The following is a 12,990-nucleotide window of genomic DNA, read 5'->3' as shown; positions in this document are numbered from 1 at the left end:
TGATGGTCAAGTCCAGAACTGCAACACGTGTAAGACCAATAAATAATTACACTCAAAAATGTGTGACTGGAACTTTTTTTTTGTTTATCATTAAACCTGACCTGCGTGTGTGTGAGGCGCCATTCCAGCACTTTTCCATGCGAGCAGCGATGTTGACTGGAATCCCCACTCCTCCTCGTACATTAACATTAGAATCCAAGGGCTTCAGCTCTTAAAAAGAGCCGACGACTGTGGAGTAGCAGGCATTGGGGATAATGTTTAAACGCAGGCTCTCCATTAAAGTAGGTGAAACCAGAATAATGAGCGAAGAGAGGGCCCTTGAGTCAGGATGTCTTTAAGGGAAGGGAATTACGGCTCCACAACTTGAATGTGCCTTTGAATGTAGAATGTAGATCAAGAACGGAGTGCTGATCAAAATACAGCAGGCGTTGTTGGATGAACTGGTGCAGCTCACATTGTTTATCACAACCAGGACAAGGCGCGTACATTTCGAATCCCATTTTCATCTATAACTCCTCCTGCGAGCGACGTGTGCCCGGACGATGGATCAGCCATTTGCTCTGCTGATTCATGAGCACGATAGTTTTGAACCTCAGCCTTTCATCCCACGGAGCCGCCGCTCCTTAGTCCATCGCTGACGTCCCACTTTACAGTCCCTCCACGGAGACATGTCTCTACAACTGAGCCGCCAATAAGTTCTTGTCATTGCAGCAATAAAAATCAATACTTATTAAACCTAGATGGAGGAGCTGGTGGAGAGGACACCACTGCTTCAGTTGAGTGGACTCCTGATTGTGATTCCTACTTCACTATGTCACCTGGCTGATATGACAGTGCATCCACATTCTTTATGGCGCATTTCAGCGATTAACAATTTTACATGTGGTGCCAAAAATGTTGAAGGGACCTTCATCTTACTATTCAACTTATCACGGATGATAGGTTTAAGGCTCATAATTGGTCTCATGGGAAGTATTTTTGTGGTGAACCGAACTGCTGTGCTTTGCTTGTTTTGTAAAAGAAGAGCTGAAGATAAGTTAACATGCAAGTCATTTTCTGTGAAGGTTAAACACACTGAGATTATGTAAATCTCTCCCAAAGCTTGGATTTATGGAAATCGGCGGTGAGTGTAGTGCATCAGAGACTGTCACAGAAAACGCTGTATCTGAGTGTTCAACATGCTGATGCGTGTTCCTGCCGTGAGTACAGACAGCTCCATCAGAACAGAACGGATGTAAAGAGCATATAAGGCTCTGGGGTTTGGGAATAAAGATAGAATTTATACTGTACCACCACACAATTAGCTGCTCACCTTATCGGACACACACAGGGTTTAACCACGACCAAAATAATAAGTGTTTCAACAAAGGGAGTGGGTGGAAAGCAGCCAGGTGGGAAAACAGGGTAACAATTAAATCACTAGTCTTAGTCTTAGAGGTACTGGACTCTGAAGACAAGCGAGGAAGACAATCAACGTGGTAACATGAAGAATTCTGACGGCAGGTTAAGGAGCAAAGATTGTAAACCAGGAGTTAATGGCGCACAGGGGTAGAGAAGCGCTGCTGGGCTGCTGAGCTGATCCAGAGACGCGAGGAGTGAATGTCTCAGAGTTACACAGAGGATGTGGCAACCGGCGCCGAGGGAGAAGCCAATCACCGAGAAACAGATGTGAAAGTGAGGTGAGAGCGACACCGAGGGAGAGAGACGACCCACCTTCATAACATTTGATTCATTCATGATCCACCTGTTCCGAAGCACTTGTTCAGTTACAGTCAGTGCAGCTCAATACTCTGACCTATGGACGCCCTTCACTTGTCACGGCGCTCGAGGTAGCGGACCCACATGCAACAGCGGAGACAAGACTGGGTGGTAACGCAGTTTACTAGTTCTCGTGGTCAGGCAGGCAAGGTCGATACACAGAGTAGGCAGGTACAGTACAGGCAGGGCTTAGACAAGCAGTAGTCACAAGGCAGGCTAGGGTCAACTCACGGCAGGGCAGGATCGTAGGCAAGACAAGAATCAGGGTCATACACGGGTTTCAAGATCATGGATACAAACGCTGGATTGCTGGCTAATGCTCGTAGACAATCTGGCAACTGGCTGGGGTAAGAGGTGGTGCTTAAGTAGTGGCGAATGATGTCTAGATGGGAAACAGGTGTGTGGTCTGGGGCAGGAAGTAAAGCTGGCAGCAACTAATAATGACTGAGGCAGGACGTGACAAGAACATAAAACCGGAAATGAACATAAACAATGGTGCAGTGACTGAGTCCATGACATCACTGTGTTGACCTATTACACGCTTGCTCATAACTGTGACAACCAATCAGAACGGAACCCTCCCAGCCCATTACAGGCCTTGAGTCACGATCAGAGCTCAGCATGGACCAGCATCGTTTTCACACCAGTGGGACCAAGTCTGCAATTATCACATTTGAGTTTGACAGACCGGCTTCACCTTGTCCTCACAAATGAGTGTGACTGCGAACCAATCAGAGGTTGTACTTTCATATACTGATATTATTCCACATATCTGTTCAGATACTGTTGCTGTGCAGTTACAAAAGATGATGTTTTGATGTTATTCACTGTTCAGTCAGTGGCATCTGTTATAATAACGACAAAATTCATGAAATGAGAAAAGAAGTAAATAAGCAACAAATAAATAAATATGTTAGTTTAATGTTAGTCGCTAGTAACCAGACAGAATCATCAGGTCAGTACAGCTGTGTAATAATTGCGTTCCTCCTGCAGATTCTGCAAATAAGGACTTGATGCTTTTGGTTAGTTTGGGATTTATGATAATTAAAATGGCAGCAGCTAATTAAATCAATAATGAAGAAGCAATTAAATAAAACTAGTAGATTAGATGAGATGATGTTACTAGTCAGTAATAATCAGCTGTACCCACTTTACAACTTTAGATGGGTAAACTTCTGAAAAAGCATCAGTTCAAATTGCTTCCCCTCATTCTGATTTCAGGGTCTTCTGACTAAGTCCCACATCTAATTTCCCTTGCAACATCTGAAGAGGGCTTGAGAATAACAACAGAAAATGTTAATATGTGGTCTTAGAGGATGCACATGTAATTGGATCTGTTTTTTATTATCCTTAATAACCAGTAAATACGTTTTGGTAATTCATACAATCTTTATGCACTTCTCAATCTCAGTTCCAAACAAGACATTGTGCAAAACGGGTTTCAGCTCCGTATTGTGGCAGCAAATTTATTATATAACGGTGCCGTCACAGACGTGACTGCTACCTGTGCCCTTGGGCACTAACCCCCCCAGCATCATTCACACTGACATTCAAATTTGCATTGTGCTCTTGGGGGACATGACGTCGATGGTTCCCAGGATCCTGTCCTGTCAGGCCCCAGTCCATCACAGACGAGCCCCGGCCCAGAGAAGCTGACAGCGGTTCGGGTGTTGTCGACGTTTGGCTTTTCGATTTGCATGGTAGAGATTTAACCTGCACTTGCACATGTTGCAATAAACTGTGTGTGTATGGTGGTTTTGGGTTAAAAGTCACCATCTTTCAGTGTTGGTAGCTAGCCTGTAGAGGTAGATATTCCTTTTAACTGAGTTCAGTTTACAGTAACTCACCCTTGAACATCACCATAACGTAACCCTAGAATCAAACTCAGTTAGGTTCTAACTTACTGTAATACATAGATTTTGTATATACTAAACTTTTCCACTCTTTTTCGGGATTTCACACCTCCTCTACCTGCAGCTGGGAGCTGGAGCACATCACAGTTTGATATGTCACGGTGAGTGATTCTCCCCCACTGCTTGGCCAGCGAAGACAGAGCCTGTGAAGTGCTGAAACCCCGTGGCCTGACAGGAGACCTCTGAATGAAGCCTGTGTTTCCCATTGTCTTTGCTGCTGCATGTTTGAACCAGCCGCAGCGCTGGAGTCGGCAGCTGTGATCCACAGGATGTAGAACACTGCTTCGTGGGTAGAGGAGGTGTAGCCGTGGGACGTTCAGGGGCAAAACAGCCACTGATGATGTTAGTGCTACAGTACAGTATGTTACAGATCCTTGCTTGTTTTTTTTGTTACACGCCTTTCACATATTTAATAATTCATTGCATTTGCTTTAGGGTTTTTGCGTGGATTTGTGTTTGTAAGCAGAACCCTACTGTAAAATGCTGAATAAGGCACTTTTTTATGCCCTTAGAAGATATAATATTTAGATGTAAACACAGTTTTTTAATTAACCAAGCAAACTCATGCAAACTTGCCTCAGGCACAGCTGCCTGTGTCTATCAACTATCAACTATACTAATATATTTATTCATTTCCTGCACTTTCCTCAAGTCAAACAGAAGAGGTTTTATCAGCTGTGAATTAAGATGTCCCTCTTTCTTTCTTACAATCTCCTTCGTATTGCTGAGGCTGGTTTCACAGCAGCTTGAGTCAAATCCATCCGTTGTTGATGAGAACACAGTGGGGAGGTTGTGTCGTTATGATTAAACCGTCCCTCAGTTCTAATTGCGAAATCAGAAGAACAAGCCGGACAAACCAAAGCAGAGACCATGGGAACATGCAGATCAACCTCTTATCACCTCTATGGTAAGATGCTAAAGGTTTCATTTGATTACCCACACTGATTTAGTTTCAAATGGTGTGAGGACAGAGTGAGAGTCGTCCTGCACTGTATGAAATATGACTATGAACGATTACAAAATACGATCAAAGTTGGAGAAAATGTTAAACTATTATAACCTTTGACAGCTGCAGATTTTTTATGAGGATAATCTCAGATAGAAAAGTTGTGTTGCTACAATAATTATGGAGTTTTTAGCTTAAAACACATGCAGTTTTAAGATGTCAGAGCGAAATATTACATGCTGTGAACAGCAGCCTGCCATTAGTAATGATTATGTGGCTGATGGCTAAACAAATAACCAGGTCTAATGGAACAAGCAAACAGAAAATCTGGGGCCAACTCTGAATCTCAGCGTCTACTGTACATGGTGCTCCTCACGGTGGGTCTCTGGGCCTCAGTGTGGGCTGCAAAGTCAAGCTTTCCACTAATAATGAATCATCACTAGCGCAGAGGGTTTTAAACCATGACCTTAAGAGCCACTAATCCATTGATGGTGGATTTCAGCACCTGCATGTAACACTTCATCTGTCATGCACCAACAGTGAGGTTGATGCAAGATATGCCCCAGTGCTAAACTCACACAGGGCAAAACATGCAGGGAAAGCCTGCAGAAGGATAACTTGGTTCGATGGTCGTCGAAGCTCCATAAAACCAGTTGAAGTTCACACTGAGGAGTCTTAAAACAATCTCCTTTTATTGTTTGCAGTAAAAAGATGCTGTTTTTATGTCTATGTTTTATAGACTGTGTTTTCACATATAGAGGAGCTGACTGACCACAGCACAATAACTTAGCGTGACTGCTACAAAGGGGTTGCTCCCTACAGTGTTTATGCCTTTTAAATGTCATGTTCATGACACATTTAGAACTAAAATGCCACATGATTTGTGTTTCTCCACAACTGCAGAGATCCCATCAAGATTGTTTTGTTTAAAACAGAGAGACAAAGAGACAGACACTGGGGAGAAGCTATCCTGCTACCGGCCTATTTACCACACAAAGCTCTCAGGCCTTTGAAGCAAAACCTGACTAAGCCATATTTCCAGCACGTCATAGACTCTAGGCATCTAAATAAATCATTTTTCTTACATTCATACTGTAAAGAATCAACCTGGCGCCGTCCTCATGATTTGAGCCAGACACACACCAGCGACAGCCGAAAGAGTCGTCTCTTATCAAATGACAAACTGTGACTAATTCATGACCATTAAGTAAATGCACAGAGCAGTTGTGAGAGCAACCCAGTTGCTGAGTAAATAAAGGCTCTGTAGTTGCTGCTGTAGGTATCCAACTTCAACTTGTGTTTGATAACCACACCTGTCCAAGAAGGAGTTACAAACGAATCATCACTGTGAAGATCTGACAAGCAAGCGAATGAACAAACACCTTCGGCTGCTTCAAGGCAGGGATTGACAATTAAACAAACTTACCAAGAAGGTACGGCAGAATAAAATAAAGAATAATGAATAAAAAATCTCACTACAAACAAAGTTTCAAAGTAATCCCCAAAACTAAATCTTTGCAAAGCAGGAGAATGGGACTGAATGGCAGGTACAGATTCACTCACAACGAAAACCTATGAACTAAGCGAGAGTGTGGTATGAGTCCATATGAACTCAACTCTGGAGGGCAAGGTGTAAGTGACTATGACTAGTCCAGAACAGGAAACAGGAAATAGGAAGTAACGTAATGGTAGAGGTGAGAAACACAACTAAAGCGCCTCCTTGAGGCTGGAGAACTGAACTGCAACCATCAGCAACACTGCAGAAGCTGCAACCATTCCAATCCAATGCATCTCCAAACACTAAAAACATCACCAACTAAAAGTAATTCGCTGGTGAATATAAAGCGTCTCTGCAGGTTGTGACTCTGTGCTTCACATGAACAGATACAAATGGAGGTGTGTTTGTAATGACGTGCATTTTTTATTTAAACCAGCTTTTGGATCCTGTCATAAGTTCTTGCAGAATATTGGTAACCGATTAGTGCCGTCTACCATTCTTACTTTGCTTTGTTTTATCGGCAGGTGTTCAGACATGCTGCTCGTTGGGGCAGAGTGTGTTTTGGATTCTAGCTTAGTGCGCCAGCACCGAACACGCTGACAACTGGACCTGTACTGTATGTCCTGCGAATCAATAAGACTATTCAGCATTGTGCAGGAAAGGGTTCAGTCCCAACTCAAGAAATAAACACAATTTAAGCAATATTGTGATTATCAGGTGTCATAAAACATGAGCTTGTGCCTTTTTATATTTATTATGAGTGTGCGATTTATACAGAGCAGAACCCCAAGGCAAAAATTATGTTTCAGGTGTCTCATTATAATGATGGAGCCTGACTATGGAGAGTTGTCTAAACATCTATAGATGTAACCACACAAGTTAAACTAAAACGTATATACAGTCCATCCCATCTTAGGCCCATGGGTGTAGAGAATGATGGAGGATGGCTGAAAAAGTTTCTTTTTTTAAAACCGCTTTTCTGTAAGAGCTGAGAGCTGGAAAGTGCACGGCAGCGCAGCCATAGATCATCAGCCATGATGGTGCTTTGTACTTAGAGAAGAGGATGGAAAATCTTTTGTCCAGCTGCATCAGGCTCCAGCCGCTTCGCTCCCAGCAGTAGAACAAACTCTGTGTCTGAAGGTTCACATACAGCCAGACAATGGTGCAGGAATGAATGTGATGTTTTAATGTTAGGAGTGACAGAATAGTGTCATTCACTTCTTCAGAAAAGCATTCGGAGTCTTTTATTCTGCCTGGAAGCTGTTTTCTTTCCATTTATTTCAAATACAGAAAGTGAGCAAATCTGAAATATCTATTTATCTGCTTCACAGGGGACTGTGTTGCTCCATTGTTACAGATTGATTTTTTTCATGGATGTTTTTCATCCTGTTGTTGGATTTTAATACGGGCAAACTTATCGAGGATTTAATCTACAGTCTTCAGGTGCATGAGCATTAGGTTTAAAACTGGAGCTGAGACCGTGGTGTGACAGTTTCTAGAACAAAGGTGAGGCTGTGGAGGTAGAAGAACTGTACATGATGTCATCAAATGGGACGTGTTCTAATGTCAGAATGGGCTCATATACATATTTGCAAAACTGGAAGCGTAGAAAACAAGTCTGAAACTTACAGAGTCACTTATATGTCATTTATATGAAGGACACTGACGTTCAGTCATCCAGTGGTAAATGAGGATGTTCTATGTGAGAGTGGGGACGTTTGTCTTGTGAGTTCATTTTCAAACAGATAATTGGTAAATTTGTTTTTAATGCCTCACTGCCTCTACAGTACATTGTGCTTTTTATTATTTATTATTTGCTGCAGGGCTCATGTTTTAGCTAAAGGCTTGAGCCAATAAAGCAGGTGCTGAGTCATTTACTGTAAACGTTGTCACAAATGTTCTATCATGTAACCGCATCATGTAACTGTTGTTGAATAATGTTATACTTCATTTTCACAGTATAAACTCAGTAGAGCTGAGTTATTGTACTGTGTGAAGCAAACACACTGCTTTTTATGTTTTAAAGGCCACCAGTCTTTTATCCCAGTAAGGTGCATCACACTGGTGGGAAACGCAACCAAGCAGCTGGTAAAGTGATACAAATACAATATTCACTCATTTCTGGCCTTTGTGGTTCAGTTTTGCTGTAGGTCCACTATGAAATATGTCAGTATTTTATTTCCATGTACGGAAAGAAAAAACATACTTCATATATTTTTTAAAAAATTTCTTCACAGGTGGGTTAAAATCCCAGTTTCACCGTTCGCAGACCCAGGAAGGGAAACTATATTAATTATAGTCTGTATTTTTGCTATATTCTGCTAATCATGTAAAATCTACAGTAATTGAAGTGGGACAGATGTGGAGTTTAATCTCCTTGTCTTTCCTCCACACTTCTCAACATTTTCAGCTTCCATGCCGTTGTATTCACATGTTAATCATACAATACAGTACAATAAGTATACTTGACTGAGTACATTAGTATGATTAAGGGACGGGTTGTAGCAGGGAGGAAGTGGACTCTTACAAAGGAACGGTCCAGGCTTCATGCAGCTGATGGAGCGAGTGCTGCAGAGCAGACATGGAAGGCGCTGCACTTCAGTGAAGTCAAAGGAGCATCGTATATGAGAGGCATGGACCAGTAAGGACTCAAAAGACATGGGAGTGGACACTGGAGAGTGAGTGGGTAGTGAGGAGTTGGTATTCAGAGCTTGTTGGGAAGCATCTGGCTCAGAGCCCAGCGCTAGTTAAACAGGTGTGGAGCGTTTAAAGCTGATAAGTGCAGCAGAGCGTGTGATGGATTAGCCAGAGAGATGCTGAGAGCCATTACATACTCGTAGCCTCGCAGCAGCATGAGCTAAACAGCATCAGATGGATCTTCTTTAAAAAGCATTTGGTAAATAGCAGCACACTGGTTCAGTTATTGAGTCCATTAGAAACGGATTTCAAAAAAGGTGCCAGACACAAATCCACCTCCTGCAGTTAGAATAGTCAGCCTGGAAAGATTTGGCCTCTTATAATGAAATAACAAACTCAATGAGCTAATTTTTTAGGTCAAACATGTTGCACTAAACAGTTTGTGAGGATAGTGTGTTCACAAGCTTTAAATGGCAAATAAGATCCAGTCATAATAATGATTAATAAATGATAAATACACAGCCAGCAGGTGTAGCTTTAATTTTGATAGGAACCAGGAGTATCATCAGGTCAAGAGGGACCTGGACCTCTCACCTCAATTCCATTTTCTCTCTAGAAGAAATGTGTCATTGGTTGTAGAATTTATGGACTGTTATTATGGATTCTGGCAATAAAAACAGAAGGCTTTGCATGTTGAGCAACATATATTTCAACAGACATACAGGTTTGACTTTGTGCCCCTGATCAGCTCCTGGTGCAGGTACAGAACAGAACCACTCAGCCAAAAGCTGGATGGCATGTTTTATCCACAGGAGCTTAAATCGAACCTTCACAGTAAATTCTAGCTTCCTCAGACATGTGTTCAACACGATACACAATGTCATTACACTATGTATTTACAAAACCAAGTTAATTATTTCTGGCTTCATGTTCGAAGGGAAAATCCCAAGTCTCAGTCCTAAGACTTCTAGCGAATCAACAACATTTATACAGTCGTCTATTCCTCAGTTTCTCCCTTTGGGGCCTGGTGGATTGAGAACTCTGCGAAGCTTCGCTAATGAGTCTAGATTGCTCTGCATGCAGCGCCACTCCGCTAATTAAACCACGGTTTGAATCGTGACTGCTGGAGCAGAGCTCGGCTCCTCGCTGTGGCTCCCCTGGCGTTTTAAAGTGGGGACGCGGGGGCCCATCAACCACTCAGGCAACAACACAGGCAGTCATAAAACACACATGGCCTTGTGGGTAAAGTCTTTTTGAAAGGTAATCAAAAAAAACATGAGCGGACCACTGTGTCGTGGAAATGCTCGGCCCGAAAGAAAGATGGAATAAATGGATGCATTTCTGTGAAATCTGTTCAATTTGCTGCTGGGCAGTTACCGTACGCTGTCTGATACGTCGTCATCCAAGATCCATTTCATTGTGGAGGTCACCCAGGACCTCATGGAGATTGGGTCTTACTTGAACGCTTGAGCTTTCAAGCTGGTGCCTACAGTTCACTACTTCATTTCTGGCTTTCCGGTACTCTGTTGCCCATTTCGGGTTCTCTTTCCCTCTCCAGCCCCCATTTCTTTTGTAAAACAGTCGATCTTCAGAAGGGGGCATCGTGTGAAGAGCTTTTACTGAGCCTGATGCAGGATGGAAGGGGGTTATAAGAGCAGCAGATGAAAGCTGAGGAAAATAGCAAGACAACAGCAAAGATGAGGCCAGTTATATATAAACAACTATCTATCTATCTATCTATCTATCTATCTATCTATCTATCTATCTATCTATCTATCTATCTATCTATCTATCTATCTATCTATCTATCTATCTATCTATCTATCTATCTATCTATCTATCTATCTATCTATCTATCTATCTATCTATCTATCTATCTATCTATCTATCTATCTATCTATCTATCTATCTATCTATCTATCTATCTATCTATCTATCTATCTATCTATCTATCTATCTATCTATCTATCGTCTGTAAACATCTACTTTCAAAATTCCAACAAATAGCTGCACAGATTACAGACAGTGGCCGCGTGTGAAGTGTCTGAAGGATGGGAGTGAGGTTCCTAAGGATCCTTGCAGCACTGTTTTAAATGCCCTGGACCTTGGAGGCTACTACCGGAGACTACATTAATAGTCCAGCCTGGAGGAGAGACATCACACAGGGAGAGGAAGGGGTGGCTTGGATGAATGAATGCAATTTCACAGAGGTGGTGGACATTTGAGTCAAATGACAGGTGAGGTCACACTGGACCCCCTCAAGCTGTTAACTGGGTACGACAAGGAGCTGTTCAGCTGAAGGAAGGTCTCTGATGTCCATGTGTTAATGTCCACCCGCTGGGCAGGAAGTAGGAGCTGATAGAAATGTCAGACGCCACGTCGAGCCTCGCATCCGGCCGGGTTGTGGATTTGGAGGTTACAGGTGAGGATGTAGGCCTCAACATTCTGCTTCATGCCTGTTACTGTAAACCATCCAGAAAATGGAAGAAATGAGCAGGAACATATTTAGTGGATAGACTTGGACCAGCTGGAGCAACAGATGAGTTCACTGGAGACGTATTAGTGAGATAAAACCTGTATGTTGGGTACTGTAGCATCTCCCTCACATCAGCATCCTGTTTCTCTCAGCCGTTGTTTGATGGAGGCGCTTTGAAGACTTCTGGATTTCTCTACGGAATGAGGACGTGCCCTCGCCTCCCTCCCTCCGCTTCTTCAACTCACGTCATACTGCTTCTAAATCAGCCTTCATCCAGCCTGCTATCCTCACAGCAATGGGTCCATTTGCACTTCGTCGGCGGGAGCACCAGGTGGTCGGGTGGGGTGAAGTGTTGGGTTTGGCTGTAACCTGGAGCTGCTACGAGGCTTTCACATCAAAGCATATTGCCTGATGTTGTAGGCTGCTAAGTAATTGTGGCCAGTTGATGGTGATGCATTAATGGGTTGTGATACTGTGGTTTGGTTGATACTAATGGATTTTCATCTAAATGCAACTGCCAAAATGCAATGAACTGAATTATCGCCAGGAAGAGAAATCAGACATAAAATGTTCATAGCCTCAGTGCAGACATAAATAAACATTCAGTATTCATATTCGGACTGAGGTGAAGCCATTTTTTGTCTTTCAAGACTGTAATAACTCACCGGGAAACAAAGTAGCTGTCAACATTTGCAATTTGTAATAAGTACAATCTAAGTATAATATAATACAGTGCATGTTTTTGTCGGGTCTTAATGGTGCAAACTCTTACTCTTGAATACTAAATAGGCAACAATGACAGAGCATTTTAGAATATGCTAATTTGTATCTTTTCATGACTTTAGACGTGAGGAACATCACTTAAAAACAGAGTGAGACCCAAAAGCCACTGACAATGTGCAGCATGAATGATGACTTGAATAAAATGATTCAACTAAAATATACTGCATATAGATAAAAAAACAGAGGTGGTTCATCCTATATATATGAACATTTGAAGTATTAAAGTTGTGAGTAGTGTGTGTGTGCTTCCCCTCTGGCTTCATTTAGGCTTCTGGCCAGGATGTCAGCAGCTTTAATTAGTTCCACATGTTCCTCCATGCAAAAGGCCTGACAGTGTGATAACTAGCAAACCAATTAACAGATGAAATCTCCTAACAATCTGTTGATAAGAGCCACGTGCTCAGGGGGTAACGTAATTACAAGCTCAGGATTCATCCGCGTCGTGCCTTGTTAAGGACAGGAGGCGCTTCATCAGTTTCACCTGCAGCCGCCGGGGTTTCCCACCCGGGGCGCATGGATTTCACTGCGCCGCTGGCTCCGTCTCGTCACAGATTCCTCCCAGTGTTCAATCATCCCCACCGCAGCCTCCGAAATGAAGTGGGCTGGCTCGAGTGGACGACGCGTGATAGATGGAAATCACAGCGGGTGACGATGGACAAATTTAATCAAGTGGCCACTTATGGATTTGCATTTTATTACCACTGCTGGTTTGGACAACATGACTCATTTCCTCAAAGAAGGATTGAATATGAGGGCAGCACCTCTTTGCATGATCTTCAGTAAATTGCCCAACAGCACGCGATCAGAGCCAAACTTAGCCCACAGGTACAGACGTTAAACTGCTCACATCACACTAAATGTGACATAAGCTTTGTATGAGAGTGTTATTTGGTAAAGAGCCATGCAAATAATTTGTATTCTTGCATGAGGATTATGGGTTCTTTAAATATATTCATGGCTTGAAGGGACAATACGAATG

General features: G+C 42.7%; 1 protein-coding gene across 1 annotated transcript in view; it reads left to right on the top strand.

The window, feature by feature from the left end:
- stmn1a (stathmin 1a) overlaps positions 1-12,990 on the top strand; it is a 268,537-nt gene that overhangs the window by 156,735 nt on the left and 98,812 nt on the right. The window lies entirely within an intron of this gene.

This window comes from Betta splendens, chromosome 11, assembly GCF_900634795.4.
Source record: "Betta splendens chromosome 11, fBetSpl5.4, whole genome shotgun sequence".
NCBI lineage: Eukaryota > Metazoa > Chordata > Actinopteri > Anabantiformes > Osphronemidae > Betta > Betta splendens.
The sequence above is the reverse complement of the archived record's forward strand: the minus strand, read 5'-3'. Positions and strand labels throughout refer to the sequence as shown.